Below are 14,073 nucleotides of genomic sequence, written 5' to 3' on the forward strand. Positions count from 1 at the left end.
CTGATTTGCAGGGTGGAGGCTTTGGATGGTACAGTGCCAACCACCACAGCACCAGCCTTTGGTCCAGCAACATTTGTGTCTCTAAGACAGCAGCTGGGGCTCTGGTAGGCAACAGGACCTCAGAGGGGCTGCAAAGGGCAGGAGAGTCAGAAGAAAGCTCAGAGAGATGTAAGCCTCAGTCTATTTCCACCATGAATTAAACACCAAAGTTTTGGTTGTAGGAAGGTTCTTGTTTCCAATTTACCTCTCTCCTTGAGAAAAGCATGGAGGTTTTCCTTCTGAAAATTTGGAGGGTGGGCATTTGGTCTTTTGAAACAGTGAAAATAACAAAAGTAATTTCCACTACCCTTTAACCAACTCCCTTCTCTGCAGTCATTAAGCAGAGCATTAGGCAAGACTACGGAAACCCTTGTTTTTCATCTCTTTCCTCCCTAAAGAAGGCTATAGCAAGGTAAGGATCCATCTCTCTCATCCCAAGCAGTAAGTGATAAGACAAGAAAAAATGGCCTTAAGTTGCACCAGGGGAGGTATAATTTGGGTATTAGGAAAAATTTCTTCACTGAAAGAGTTGTGAAGCATTGAAACAGGCTGCCTGAGGAAGTAGCTGAATTACCATCCCTGGAAGTTTTAAAAAAACGTGTAGAGGTAGAGCTTAGTGACATGGTTTTATGGTGGTCTTGGCAGTGCTAGGTTAAAGGTTGGACTAGATGATCTTAGAGGTCTTTTCCAACCTAAATGATTCTATAAAAGATTTGATCTCCTTCACGTTTTTGAAGGAAGTGTCCTAGCTCAATGTTTCAGACCTGCTAAATCCATGTTCCTATGGCTTCTCTAGGTTGTGCGGTGTGTTTAGACAACAGTCTCTGCTGGACAACTCTCACAGCCTTCTTAGCAATTGCATTCAGCACTTCAATTCACTCTCAGGGTTAAAGTTTGCTTGTCTTTAACTGCCTACTGTTTATAACAGGAAACCTAAAGAGCACTCCCAGGATCCTATGTACAATTGCTCTTGCCTATTTATCACTACTATGGTACACGAAGATGGGACTTTCCACCCGCCTGGGGAACACCAAACTGCACTCTAATTTCCCGAAGACTATCCCAAAGACTTCTGGGATTAGTCCCCCTTCCAAGCTGCCCCTTTGTTGAAAGCCCTTGACAGAGCAGAATAGATTTATGTGCAAAGTGACCTCATTTTTTTTTCTTTCATTCCACTGATTTTTTTTTTTCCAGTACCTTAAGCACTCATCATTAAAAGTTGAATTTTGCTAGTTTCTGAGTGCAATGTTCAGTATGAGACTTCTGTGAATAAAATACTGCAGATCATGTCTCTGAACAAGCTCTGAGAAGAGCTAGTTCTCACGACTTGCCTATAGTTACTTTTCTGCATTTCTAGTAATTCACGGAATAAAATTACTTGTCCTTCTGTACTTCAATAAAACTTTCCTTTTCCAAACAAGGTGTAGAGGCCGTTGTTATGTTGTTACAGCTCCACAGAAGACTTTTTTTTTTCTCCAGAGGAAAATTACTGCTATGGAAAATTTTCAGCTTTGGTAATACATGTACAATAAAGTTATAAAAGTTTATTTCTTTATGTATGTTCTTATACTTAGATTTACCATTCTGTTTATCATTTCATTTATCCATATTTCTCCTCTGGGAGTTTATGTTGCCTTTGAATAGAAAGGGCAGTGCATTTGCCTGGAGACTTGGTATTTTCTAATGTTGTCATTCCCCATTAAGCAGATTGTTGGGATATTAATTAATAGTACAATTCTAGAAAGTTTAAAAAAAAATAAAAATCAGATAACATCTAAAAGTCCATGAATCCCTATGTATAACAAACATGCTTAACAGCATAAAGTAAGCAGTCATCTATCTGCTCAAGTAATCAAATGGAACAAAAGACAGCTAGCCATAACACATCCAGTCTTATTTACTAGCTTCTTTTCCTGATCCCAGCCATACATACAAATGTATTGCTAACTCTGAGTGATTCATTTTGCCAGTGTGAGAATAGCCAAACACTGTCACGCCCCTGCAAGGCTCTCAGGGCCGCAGCCAACAGCAGTGCTCTGCCTGCACCAACCACTGCGTAATATCTGTCCCCTCCTCAGCCACTTCTGCATCGCTGGCACTCACAGGTCCCCATGGGTTTCCAAGATCTGCTAATAAATGCATCTCTATGTAGACAGCAGGTTAAAGTTGAGCTTGGGTGAGACAGATGTGCTCCCAAAAATTGGTAAAGTGGCCCCCAGACTAGTCTGTGGTGGTTAGAAAGATGAGGTGTAAAGTCATGATCCAGCCAAACACTTTGAAAGTCATTGTTTCAGAAGATGTCCATAGTCCCTATAATTTCCTAGAGTCTTTAGTGCCTGTGGATGATATCTTGGATGTGTAATTAGGTTTTCCAGATTGCTGTGCCAGCTGCTATTTTTTTTCCTCCATTGAGAGGCTGAGTGCTTTGTGCAACAGCCAGGGAATGCTGTTTTAAAGGAAATGGTTGAAAATTGTCTCGGAAGTGCTTTCTGTCAATAAATCATGGTAGGAGAGGAAGAAACACCTAATAAACGTTTTGTGATCTATGGTAAAAATACAGAAAATAGTCTGGTCAGGACTGTAGGAGGCCATCCAACTCCAAGGCGAAGCAACTGCATCATCTGACAGACATTCTTAAAGACTGTCCTGAAAGGGATCCTCACCTTCCTCAGTGATCTGTAGCAGGACTGAATTGGTACCAAGTGTTTTGCTGAAGTCTAAACCAAATCTTCCCTTGCTGACGCTCACAGCCTCTGCCTCTTCCTCTGCCCAGCACAGGCTCTGCCTCCTGGTGCTCTGAAATTCCCCTCAAATAGCACACAGCAGCTGCAAGGCTGTGTCTTTTACCACAGACCTCCAGGTTGTCATGAAGCCCTTGGAAAGATTTCTGAGCCACTTGGAGTACATACGTAGTCTACCAAGTCCTTTGAACTAACCATCTGTGGCAGATGTTGCCTGCTAGTACCGGGGAACCAGCCTCGTGACTCCCCTGGCTCACTGCAGCAGGACCTCGTGGTGGTGGAGCTTTTGCTCGAGTTAGCCACCAATTCCGCTTCGTGTCATCTGAGGGCACAGCCTGGGCACTTGAGAGAACATGACGCCTATGTTCCCAAAGCACACAAACCACCGTGTCAGATCGGATCAGGTCATCCAGCAAAAATAATAAAAGAGAACAACCATGGGAAAATCTGTCCATTGGAGAAATCTTATTCTAAACACCCATCAGGTATTGGGGTGGGTCATGCCCTGAAACGGTGAGGGAAAGTTACGCTAAAACGTGGTTGAGAGAGGAAAAGATTGTTTTGGACTAGCCAAAAAAAATAAATTCTTTCCAGCAAAAGGAAAAAATTTTAATGGAATGAGTAGTCAGCCTTCTGCAAATTAAAATGAAAGGACACTCCTTAAGGGAAAATTGTTTCAAATAAAACAAAACAAAATAAAAATGTTGTATTTAGAAAATCTAGAACATTGTGAGTTTCCTTAGCTTTCTTTGGTTGCTTTCACTCAAGCTAGTCAGGATTTGCAGAGCATGTGATCCATCAGCTACCTAGGCTGTCCATGCTTTTTCTCTCCTTTTTCCTTATTGATTCAGTCCATAGCTGCATATGGTTTCCAGGCATCCTTCTTCTTCTTCTTCACTCAGTTGCCACTCCAGACATGATTTGTAGAGGATGTGCTAGAGAGAAGGGCGCCAAAGATGCCAAAATTAGCCATTTTGCCAATCAAAATGTGGATAGATCTCCCTATCTTAGAAGCATCAAACTCCTCCTGCATTTACTGCCAGGAACTACATGTTCTTCACAAACAGACCATCACTTTACTTAAATTCAGTGTTTGGAAGCTTCTTGGCACAGCCATGTCACCACTATCCACGTCAAGACCTCACCCCTAGCCACAAGATGGGCATCCCCTCCTACACATCATGCTGAGGCCCAGCTCACACATCTTGACAGCCTGAGATCAGCTTGGGATCTGAGCAGAGATGCTCGTTGTCCATCACAGGGGAGGAGATGATGGGGAGGGGAGGGCTCGGTGCCTGTCCGCAGCAGGGCTGCTGCTTGATTCTCCCTTTGTGGTCTTCTTGGTGTCCTCTTGCCCTGAGGAAGCCAGAGTGGCATCCCAAGGAGGCAGCCTCCACAGAGAGGCTTAGGTGGGAGAGCAGGTGCTGCTGGGCTGAGCACCAGGAGGGAGAACTGGCAACCCAGAGCCCTCAGATAAGAGCTTTGTTGTTTTTCAGTCACAATCTCTGACTGCCTTTCCAAGGAAGCATTAACCAGGAAACTCCTGCTCTGATATGCTTTTCCATTATTTTTTTTGGTTGCTGTGGCTATCTACTGGAAGGGCACAGTTCTCCCTGGGAAGCGAGGTGTCAGTGCTGATTTGTAGCTGGCACAGCAAGAAACACATACACACTTAGATGTCCATGCTGTGGGTGGAGGATGTAACACCAACCACTGCTGGGTTGCCTCATCCCTCCTAGTTTGACACCTTGATTTTCACCGCAGCTAGCTTTGCTCTATGTAAGTATTGAAATTTTCCATGTTGGAGAACTGCTTCCGTGTGGTTATTGTTGTTATTTAACAACATTAATATCCAAGAAACGTTGTAACATTTATTCCATTAGGAAAACTATGCGTTGTAGCAGAACATCAAGCCTGGCAGAGAAATGGTTTTCATGGCAAGGCCATGTCTTTTGCTAATCCCCAGAAAACCTGCCCAATTTGGTCAGTTTATAAGTCTTTACACAATTACTCTTCACAAATGTGCTGTTGAAATGCCTTTAGACTTCTTGGCAGCTAAGTTCCCCTAAGGTTTGTCTTCATTGCTCATGCATTTGAACAGCCAGTCCCTGGGGCTGATGCTCCTGCAGTCTTCACGACCTTCAGTCCCGACCTTCTCTTTCTAACTTTCCTCAACCACTCACTTTTGCACTCCCAACAATTTTTTTAACCTCCCAATATTTGTGAGAGTGTAATCGAGTACAGGCAGGCTATCTTACAGCAACAGTCTGAACTGATTTTAAACCATTAGAAGACCTTGGCAGTGGATGCTAGAGGAGTATGAAATGTTTATACTGCATCTGTTTGCTTGTAATGCACCTTTGCCAGAGCCTTAATTCAATTTATGCATATGGATCAACTTTTTAATACCTTCCAGGAATAATTATTTTTCATCATTTTATGTTTCAGTGTGTGCATTCAAATAAAACATGTTGCAATTGGATTGAAAAGTTTAAATCCTGTTTTGAGAAGTCTCATGAAAAGTTAATGGGTTTTGGCACTTTCAGAATAAAAGTCACTTTTAAAGATGTGATGCAGCAGTCTCACAAATATATTTTTTCAAAATATAAAGACTGACGTTCCTCCCTGTTCTAACAGAACTCAGCTTAATGTAGTAAGATTTCACTGAGTAGCTGTCAGGCATTTATACACATGCATGTGATAGAATACATATATATACACATGTACGGATAAATATATTTATAACTCAATATATAAAAGAAAACCCAAAGTCCACAACTCTACGTGTTCCAAATTACTTCCGTAACCTTACCTAGGACTATTTGAAATGTGTAATTATTGCTTCCTGACTTTCCTTTAGGAGCTTGTTCAAGAAATTGTCAGAGCTCTGTGCTAAGACGCCTGCATTAGCAACCATGTAGGTGGATATGAGCAATGCACTGCAATCCTATATGATTCCTCCAGTTTCAAGGAGTGCACTCCCCTGCTTTTCTCACTATTTTAACTACTGAATGTCAAAATATTAAAGTAACCACCCTTTAATAAATCATCACCAAGGATTACTGTAATAGCTACTTTCTTGATGGTCAAGGAGCACCGCCAAAATCAACAAAACTGTTCTCTGTGGCAAAATTTGTCAGCACTGCTATGAAACATAGAAAAATATTATCAGTTGTTTTCTATAGATGGATTTGTTTGGTTGTATTTTCACTGTAGGCTGAAAGTTGACCTTTCTGTCGGCCATTAAATGAATGCTCCTTTTTGCAGATGGCCACGTCTGAGATCGTAGGCACCCTCCAGAACCCAGCAAACCTATATATGCTGCCAGGAAGGATTCCTCTGTGGATGGCTATAGAAGACTTCAGATGACAGTGGATTTGTTTCTGGGCTGTAGGGAAGCCTACATAGTTTCCATAGTTTAATTCACGCTGTGACTACAAGTACAATATCTCATTATGTTTCTTGTCTAGTCACAGCAGTTTATAATATTCCTCATGTCAACCTTAAGAGGTCTAAATGTTTGCTTCACTTAGTATAACTGGTGAGGGAGAAGCCTTTGGAATAGAAGCTGACAATAAAATCTGAAGTGTAATATGATAAATTAGAATAATTTAGTATAACTTGATTTTTCACTAAACAGCACTCAGTAATAGACCGTGTTATTCTGACCCCAGCAGAGCAATCAAGGAAGAATTCTTATTCCAATGGCTTCTGAGCTTTCCTCAGATCAGCTGGCCTGATTTTCAGGCTGCTCTTCAAGAGCATCAGTTACAAGCAGGGATACTTTTTTTTAAAAATAAAAAAATAAAAAAATAAAAAAGAAAGGAATCGGAACAACTTTTCCAATTACTGCAAGAACAGCTACTATTAAAGATTTTGCTTCGGAGTGGGAAAGAACTTGTGGTTTTGTACAGCAGCCATTTTTTGTGGCACACGGTCAGCACCACGTCCTCTTCTCAGAAGGCAGCCGATTTCAGTCCTCGGTGTTCCTGGGGCAGCGACAGCCCTTGGAGGAGCAGGGCTGGCGACCACCTTTCTGTCTCCCCTGTTACTCCAAAATGCCTCTTCACATGCTTATTTTTCAGAGAACAACAGGCTTGTTTCACAACAGCTTTTGATATATTTTACTTATGTTTCTTTCTCTTGCTTCCTTCAAGGAAGAAAACACACGACTCCAGCCTTTGTTCACATCAGCATTAAGCCTCCACAGTGTAACCCACGCTGCCCAGAGAAGCACACCAGCCACATGTTGTCGCCCCTGTAGTCATGCACAACTCGGGATCCCACCTTCACGTGACAACATCTGCCTATGTCGGCTTCCAGTTTCAAAATGATGCTCTAACAAACCCAAATTTTAAAACTGAGGTACCCATCTCCTCCTTGGTACTGAAAACTGCTGAGTACTTTATACATTACTGGTGCTTTGCTTACGCCTTGCTTAGAGCATTATACTGGTGCTGCGGATGAAGAAAATCGCTGTTGTTGGCAGCAGCGGGTCAGCAGTAGCTTTGGCACACATAGCAACATGCAAAAACCTCCGAATTTCAGATAGATGAATTTCCAATTCTAGCACTCAAGATATTTAGATCTCTGAGCTTGTCCAAACTGATCATATTTGTCCAGGTGTTTTGCAGGATGCTTAAACCAAGCAAATATCAACATACATCTAATCATTAATTACTGTCTTGAATGTTGTTAAATAGCAACAGAGGAGTGACACAGAACAAAGAATCCACAACTGTTTGACAGCTCAGTCACTGCACACCACTCTCAAAGCCCAGGTCTGCAGCAATGTACAAGAGGGTGCAGGGCAAATTATCATAGGTGCAACTTAGAGAGAAAAATAAACACTAGAAAGCACAACTTCCTTTTAAAGCAAATGGGCTGATGAAGAACAGAAAGAAAGAAAGAAACTAGGAAACCATCAACACCAACATCAGAAACTGCAGTTTCAGTAGATACTTCCACAGAGATAATTAGACAACAGTTTGGTACTTTGCGTACAAACAGCATTATCTTAAAAAAAAAAAATGATTGAAACCTTTCACAGAAAAATACATTTTCTCTGGAATTATGAAAATAAGCTTACAAGAATGCTGCTTTTAAAAGTACCATACTCTTATCCTAAGTTTTCTTTGATCTTTCATTATTGTGCTAAGAAGCAAAGTGATTACAGACCATACCCTGCGTTTCAGTCGCTGTCTGGTAAGTTCAAACCCCATCCACCTCACTGTGTATGTTCCGTACTTTGAGCTGCTGATCCTGGCTGAGGCTGGATGCTGACAAGGGTATCTGCAGAACCACCCAGAGCTAGCAGGCTCTGCTGCTGCTGCTACTGCCACCGGGGTGAACGATGGAGTGGATGACACCAACACCCCCAAGTACCAGCTCAATTACAGAGGTGCTGGGCACGCTGAGAAAACCCTGCAGAAGACCCCCTAACAGCTGCCACACTTTTGCCAGGGCTTAATTTGTTAATCAAGAATAAATTCCACGAGGCTGGGGAAAGAACTGGCACAGCTGATGATCGGCAAGCCTAATCAAAGGGTTTCTGTGGTCTCAAGCTTGAAGCTGAGCTGCAGCATTAGGACACGCTGCAGAAAATGAGTATACATAAAATACATAAAATGAAGAATGCAGCTGTTGACAGCCAGACACCGAAACAATTTGTTTAAAAAGAAAACAACTCAAAGAAAATATACTAGCAACTTCACTGCCTTAACAGAAGCAGATGCAAAATGTCATAAAGTGATGATTAGAGTGAATTGCCTGAATGCATAGTGATGTTGTGCAAGACGGATCAGTTTAGAAATGTACAGCTTGTGATGAAATATTTGCTTGTTCCAAGCCATAAGAATACAGAACATTGAGTTTTGTGTTCTGAGGGCGTGGGGCTGTTTGGTGGAGCCAAGGCCCTGCCGTCCAGAGGGCACCCTGTGCTCCGGCAGGCAGCACCTTCCGATAACATTGTCTTTCCTCCTGCTTGGGGAGACAGACCCTGGGAAACTAAATTAATGACCCAAACCAAGAGCATCTCCCACTCTTCCACAGTGCCAAATTTCAGGCTTGCACCATACCGAGGTCCTACCAGAGACTGTGACAAGGACGATGCTAACACCAAACAGGCATCACACATTTGATTTGTAAAGCCTGCCCAAGAAGAGCAGTACGTATCTGCATGTGTGCCTGTGCTGTGTGCACCAGACTCTGACTTTGAAAGGAAGCTGTTTGTTTGGGAGAACTGATTCTCCAACTTTTTTTTTCCTAACTTTTTTTTTTCTTTCTTTTTTTTTTTTTTTTTTTTTTTTTGCATAAGAGCTCTCTGGCAGCTTGCCTGATTCCAGAGCAGGGTTATTTTGCAATTATTGTCGTCTGCTTTGCCTTAATCTTCTTTTTTCCGTGAGATGCACTGCAGCAGGACAACCCCATGGTGTACTCTCTTGCTCCTGCTTCCAGGAAACAAACTGATGGCTGCAGAGAGGCAGGGGAGGCACCGGGGGAATTGAACGGCAGAAGGGACCTGGGGGTGGTTTCCGTCTGCCAATGCACGTACCAGAGGTAGGAGCCATACAAAGATGTATGGGAACAACCAGCCCTTCCCACTCAGCCTCCCTAATGACCCATGTAGCTAGGGGTTTTCCTTCCAAACATACCTGCAAGGCCCCCTTGCCTGTGCCAAAACAAGGAGGAGGGTTGTTGGATGCTGCCTCGGGTTTGTGTTTTTTTTTTCACTTGGCTTTCGGAACAAAGCCTGGCCCAGAGATCTTCCTTAGTGTGACTGTGGCATTCACCGTCCCCAGCTGAAGGAAGCAAGGTCCACCTGCCACCTGGCTTTATACCCTGGTGGGTGTGCAGCCCTGCTGAGTTTTCTCCAAAAACCTGTTGTTCCTACAAGAGTGCTATGGATGGGCATGTCTGCAAAGAGAGCTGCTGCTTCGCTGTGAGAGAGAGCCATGGATCAGCCTCTGACCAAGAAAATCAGCTGCAGGCAGATGCCTGCATTGTGAGAGCTGCTCCACAGTTATGAATATGAATTTATTCTGGGAATCCCAACATTTTCTGGGAAAGATGGAGGAGTAAAGGGAGGGCCTTGGATGGAAAATACTCCTCCAATGTCCTGAAGCTGTAAACAAAATTTCAGCTTCCAAAACCAGGCTAAGAAGTAGATGTCACAGTCCCTTTACTCATCTTTGAATATTCACTCATTTATTCAAATAGAAAAACCTAAGAAAAATTGGAAAAAAATATACAAGTATATAAGAAAATACATATAAGTAGTCTTACTCCATGTAATTACATGTTCCAGTCCATTCTTTCTAGGTTTTGAAGGAAATGAGTTACCCTCTGTATTTTGTCTTATCCCCTTATCTCAAGATTTATTATACCTTCTCTTATGCTGTCAGGTACATTTACACGCAAATGTGACACCCTAACATATCACTAAATATATATATTTTTGCTAACAAAACTGGAAATCAAAGATGCTTAGATTTCGTTTGGCTAAAATAACTTTTTTTGTTAATATGTGCTCACAGTCACTTCATGTGTGTGCATATCTACATACACATTTGCTTAAAGTTGTTTGGGAAAAAAGAGTGCCTACCACTGGATACACAGTTTTAGGATCAGTCTAGTAAAATTAATATTTTTAGTGGTAAGGAAATACTGAAGTTAAAACCATTGTGGGAGGGAAAGAGGCAAGAAAGGGTCTGATTTTTAATGTTCAGAGAGGAGCTAAAAGAAAAGGAACGGCACCGTGCCGAGATACTAAAATCCAAAACATGCCCCTGACATGGAAAATACACTAAGTGCCTTACAGGTTAGGCTTTTTGAAACACAAAAGTCATCTCTTGTTTGTTTTTAAAGTGCATTGCAACCAGAAGCATCAGTAGCTACTGAAGTGTGTCTGGTATGGACATCAAGCATGAACGACAGAGTTTTCAATCCCCTCCGGAGGTACCGGCGGTTTGATGGACTATTGTTGCTGTTGCTAAGCAGCTGACATGAATTGTAAGTGAAGTGGTCAGAGCAGTATTTCCATAGCACACAGAGGAATTCAGATCAGCAGTATCACTTCTGCGCATTAAGCAAACCAAAGCAAATACAGCCATTAACTCAATAAATGTATGGTGAGCTGGGAGTCCTCGTTAATTCATTCAGTAAGGGGGCACTCGCTAATTTGTTTGCCAGGAGCGTTAATAAATAAGATCCAGCTGAGTGTGACCTAAGCCATAGGACTTGTTCTCACTCAGCTTTGAAAATATATGAGCAATTAATAAGGCAAAGAGCAGAGGTTCTCCTAGAAGGAATTGAGTGTTTTAAAACAATTAATTAAAAAAAAAAAAAAAAAATCAGACCTGCTCAGCTGGAGAAAGGACATCATGTTGTTTTTGTTTTGAGCACACACACACACATCCTACTATTATTAGGACTCAGTTTCTAGCAGAAGCAGAAAACCAGATGGTAATCCCCAGTCTCAATAAATGGGAGTATTTCTGTGTGCTGTCATCTGCTCACCCCGGCTGCACAGTGTGAACTCAAGGACCAATGTGGGGGAACAGAAACAATTTCACTGACAGGCAGACTTGTTGCTATATAAAGACAAACATTTGTGCATGGCATTCATTAAGGTCTGCATGTTGTTAAACATCTGGTTACAAGAATGAGAAAAAATTTCAGTGATTGATTTATTCAGATGAAAGGTATTTTGCCCAGTCAGGGTTAAAGAATTCCACATTTATATATGCTACTACCAAACAAAACCAATTTCGTAACTTACTTAAATAAATTTGTTTAAAATTAATTCATAATTAACAAATTGCAATATTTTTGTAAGACATTCAAATGCCTTTTGACAGTTTTTCTTAATGTATGTTTAACGTATGTTCTTTCTTTTCTTTCTGATAGTAATGATGCTGTAGCAAAATTTGTGTAAAAAGACACCTTTTACCTTACACAAGAGAGGAACAAGTTACAGAGGAAATTTACACTGAAGACAGACAGACCTATTAGAAAAATGGGAGAAGAAAAAAAAAATTAAATGTATTCACAAAAGCAAACTAACAATCAGATGATCATTACGACCATCTCCTGCGATCAGATCCCAGAGCTATTAAAGGGATTTGAGATTTATATCAACCCCACACACGGTTCAATCAAATCCCAGCCTCCGCTCCAGGCAATATTCAATATTTCTGAACGGTGAACCAATCCAAACCACAGTACAGACCAAGGGGTGCACTTCAAAGAAGTAGATACTGCTTGGATATATTTGAGGTATTGAAGGAGCATTTAACGTACTCTTTTGTGTTTGACAAAGTTACATTTTCCAGAATCTAAATATTGACATTTAGATTGTTTTGCTTATCTTATCTTAGGTGTTTGTCCTTATAGTCCCTGCACCTCCTGGGAAACAGATAGTGTTTTTTCCTCATATTACAATATATCCACTTGATAAACTCTCATTTGATGGCAAAGCAAATTTGTATAAAACACCAAAAAGCACCAATGCAACTAAATATTGCTTGTTGACTCAAGAGATCTTTTTCTTTTTCCTTCACTGTAGGCTTTAAAAAAAAATCTAATTTCCTGAAAACTTGAAGGGAGAGTTGGGGAGTGAGGAGCAGGAGCTGTTGAAAATCTAAAATTTGCTAGTGTAAATTTCAATTTTGCAGATCCACCCTTTTTCTTCAAAGAACATTTCATGCCAGTGCTATCAGGGATGGCCATGTCAACACCTACATTTTAATACTGATAGATGAGAAGCTATAATAGTGCACTAACCAAACTAATTGGAACTACTCACGTAGACAGCATCCTGACAAAGGCTTTGACATTTAACGATTTCATCTGAGTCAACTTTCTGTGAAAAACCCATCATCTGAGTCAGTTTTCTAACCCACTGGTGATTTTGAGGGGGCAGAGTGCTAAGGGGATTTAGTGTTGCTCCCTTCTGTATAAAGCTCATGGATTTGAATTGTACTTTAATAGAAAGCACAAGACTCAATTGCTGGAGCTTAATTTTGGTCTGAGCAGTTAACTTTCTCTGAGATGAAAAGATGGACTGGAGTTGTCATTTTATTTTAAGCAACAAAGTATTTGACAATAAATCCTAATAAAATTAGAAAGGAATAATATTAAATTACCTTTACCTTATTCTGGCTCCCACCTGGCTATAGCAGATAATTAGGGAATTGGTGACCATCTGGATTTGGGGTTGAGGTGTGTTGTTAAAAAATTAATAAATAAATGTTGCTTTGAAGACCAAAACGTGAACCCTGAAAGCCCACTGCTATTCTTTCACATTCTGCCTTACTTTCTGGTTCCTCAAGTGCCTTTATTATTTTCATATGCATTTCAAAGGGAATTTTAATTGTTTTAAGCTATATTTTGAACTGCCAAGATATACTCGGTGCTAGAGAAGTGACACTACAACATGGGCCTTGTGGCACACTCCCAACTCCACGGCTGCAGGTGGCAGCTGGTGAGGAACCTCTCTTATCCTATGGTCAGTAAATGCTAGCAACCACTCTCTCAGAGGCTTTTCCCTACACGAAACATCTGTTTAATGTTCAGAATCAGGCCACCTGTCCTTTTATGCCTAAGAATCCCTTATTAATGAGACTAGGAATCAATTTTGGGGGGATTGTCCAAACATTTCATAACAGCTTTTATTTATCTGGATGGCAGCCTGGGTGACTCACAGCTCCTGCTTTCTTGCTCTCTAGCACCTTGTCTGGAGTCCCACTGCCACTGGCCAGCTGGGAGATGGTGACATTTACTGCACCCCCACTGACAGGGAGGTACATCCATGTGTGGCCACGTTTGGGGAACCCAGCCTGGCTCCCCTCTCTTCCAGCAGCAGCCAAAGGCCTCTTGCTTTTGGCCATGGTGGGTAGGCAGCCTTTATTTTGGGCTGCCAATTCATGGCTCCTGAGTCATGGTTTTGTCATCTGAGGAGCCGAATCTGCCACATTATGTTGCTGGGGCTGAGTAGACTTGGCAGCTGCTATTTAGGTATTGACAGAGGTCTTTCCTAGTTCTCACATCAAGAGGATTTCTAGCTGGGATGTTTTGAGTGGAGTTAGTTTTGAAGGTCCTAAATGGTATAGCAGTTGTCTATGTTAGAGGTTAACATTTTGCATACCATCTTCCAAAAAAAAAAAGTGCTATCATTACAGCTCTTTATGTTTACAGGGGCCTCTGAGGGTCTGCGGACCATGGAGGATTCTTTCCATGGCCAGAAGTAGGCTGACAGCGTTTGGTAGCTTGAGCAGTCACCGAGGAGCCAGGC

The sequence above is a fragment of the Anas platyrhynchos genome, chromosome 1, assembly GCF_047663525.1.
Source record: "Anas platyrhynchos isolate ZD024472 breed Pekin duck chromosome 1, IASCAAS_PekinDuck_T2T, whole genome shotgun sequence".
In the NCBI taxonomy this organism is placed as follows: domain Eukaryota; kingdom Metazoa; phylum Chordata; class Aves; order Anseriformes; family Anatidae; genus Anas; species Anas platyrhynchos.